General features: G+C 39.8%; 1 long non-coding RNA gene across 1 annotated transcript; it reads left to right on the top strand.

Annotated features, from left to right (window-relative positions):
* The first annotated feature begins 1,286 nt into the window (after positions 1-1,286).
* LOC120722529 lies at positions 1,287-2,215 on the top strand. The gene is made up of 2 exons (XR_005693503.1): positions 1,287-1,338; positions 1,451-2,215. It is a non-coding gene; the product is annotated as an uncharacterized LOC120722529 (long non-coding RNA).
* Positions 2,216-2,475: the final 260 nt, after the last annotated feature.

Here is a 2,475-nt window from a genome sequence, read left to right as displayed (position 1 = left end):
CAACTCATATGAATTTCAAAGCTGTTCTAACAGCTTTGTCCATTTTCAGTTTGTTTAAGGCTTGATCTCAGTCATCCGGTGATATATCAGAATCAAACATTTCTCTGAATACAGAATCGATTTTTGGAATATAAGATTCAATCTGATCAAAACAAGTTAATGAATCAGTGATTAAATATTTCGAGGAGTATAAATTTGAGTAAAATTTGTGTTTTTCTTCCACTATAGTCTTATGATTTGTGCATTCCTCCCCATTTACGATTATTGTATTAATAGATTTCTTTTCTTGCTTCCGTTTCTCCAAATTGTAGAAATATGAAGCACTTTTTCACCTTCTTCTATCCATTTTGCACGAGCTCTAATGTAAGCTCCATGAGCCTTTTTCTTGTATAGATCATCTAATTGAGCCTGTAAAGACAACAGGGATTTCTTATCAGCCTCTGACATAAAATGTCTATTACAATAGTTATTTATATTGTAAAGTAATTTACTTTCAAATTCCTTCTGTTGTCTACTTTTCATTTTACTAAACGTAATTGAAAATTCTTTAACTTTAAATTAAAAAAAAAAACCCATCTATGTATGTAATTGCCAATTGTTACATTGTTGTAAATGTTATGGAGGAGCTCTTTAACTATCTTAACATACCCATCATCAATTAATAGATCTGCATTAAATATATGAACTGAATGTTTCTTTCAGGCTGTAAAAACCTTATTTATCCTCCATTACAGTCCTGCATTCAGAGCATTACTTCTGTTATATTAGTACATGTATTTTATTCTGATGAACACATGAAACTCTGAGCTGGATTGAATCCATTGAATCAGAGTCCAGGACTCAGACTAAACACACTGAATGTGTCCTGAGCTCGGCCGCTGTTCCACAGTAACTGCTGTCAGAGTCACTGTTACTGAGTTAGCTTAGCTAGCAGAGCAGCTAGCAGTTAGAGTATGAACTCTGTAAGCAGTCAGCTCGGTCCTGGACATGGTTACTGACATAAAGCTGCTCTCTGCAGCCATGTTTGACCTGCTGCTTTGTAGGACTATAGTAATGGAGGATTTGGAGGCTGAACTGGGCTCTGTGACACTTTTGTAGTGAACTGATGAAAGCTGCGTCTCAGATGGATGTTAGTCCAACACATCAGACACGACCTCTGCAGCTCTCAGTTGATGTGCACATGAATGATTTGTGTTTCCTCTGCAGGTGAAGGTAGAAAGTGTGTGTGAGCTGATGTGAATTGAGCAGCATGGATCAGTGTGAGGACAGAGAGGAGGGAGTCCCTCCCTCTAAAAGCACTCTGTGTGGGGAACATGAGAGCCAGACCAAAGCTCAGAGGTGAGATGACCATCTCTAACTGTCCATGACTCTTCTCCATGTCGCAGCTCAGCACTCACATCACTGCTCCGTCATTATTCACACTCATACCTCTGTGTGTGTTGTTTTAAAGCCCAGAGCTGTGGGGCGTACCAGGCTCAGCTGGACATAACCCTGAAACTAATCCAGAGCCTGGACCTGAACCCAGCTGTGTTTCCTTAAAGAGCAACGACTCGAAGGAAATTGCTGTAAACTTTAAAGGATGTTCTTCTGCTGCTGAGAGGTAATGTGTGTCTAGATGTTGTTCCTGACTCTGTATTTCTGAATAAATCCTCATGTTTAATATCAGCTCAGCTCTTTTTCACACACATTTCTATGTTGGTATGTGAAGCAGTGTGTGTTGGAGTGTTTCCACAAACACAGCAGTCAGAGTGGAAAGAGTGGATGTTGTAGGAGGTGTTTGTGTAGTGAAGAGGCTGAGTGTCTGTAGGACTCCAGCTGCTCCAGCAGGTGTCTCCTTTGTGCTTTGCTTCAAACACAGTGTAGGGAGGAGCTTCCACTCAGGTGTTTCAGGTGTTGCTGGATGGAGGAGGACAAATAGTTTTTCCCTTCAGTGACACTTCAGCAGCTCAATGTTCTGGGGAGATGTTTGTCTTTATGAAGGTTTATGGATTCTTGTTCTTACTTTGGTTAAACTGAGCAATACATTTTCCATCTAACATTTAAAGTAAATTTCCAGGTGAATAAAAGATCTGCAGCTGCAGCCTCTGTGATGTTTCACAGTCTGAAAGTAACAAATTCAACCAGAGTTCAAACAAAGGCTTAATATACGTGTGTGTTTGATATAATGCCAACAAGTACAAATAGGTGTTCTTACAGGTCTTAATCACAGAGGTCTGATAAGTCTGGTGACTTTCACACTCAGCAACTTTGCTGCCTTTTATTTTATATTGGCCTTTTTAAAGCCCTTCAAAGTCTCCCACATTCATACAGAGCTTTTAACACCAAACTCCTTTACAGTCCTTCTCCTCTCACACACGATCACACGACTGATTTGTCTGCAGCAGCTGTGTTACTGCTAGTATTTTATTATGTGTGTAATCTCCTCATATTGTTCCTGTGGTTTAGTTTGACTTCCTTCTGCAAACTCAGCTGCTC

Source organism: Simochromis diagramma, unplaced genomic scaffold (assembly GCF_900408965.1).
Source record: "Simochromis diagramma unplaced genomic scaffold, fSimDia1.1 OVJJ01000643.1, whole genome shotgun sequence".
In the NCBI taxonomy this organism is placed as follows: domain Eukaryota; kingdom Metazoa; phylum Chordata; class Actinopteri; order Cichliformes; family Cichlidae; genus Simochromis; species Simochromis diagramma.
The sequence above is the reverse complement of the archived record's forward strand: the minus strand, read 5'-3'. Positions and strand labels throughout refer to the sequence as shown.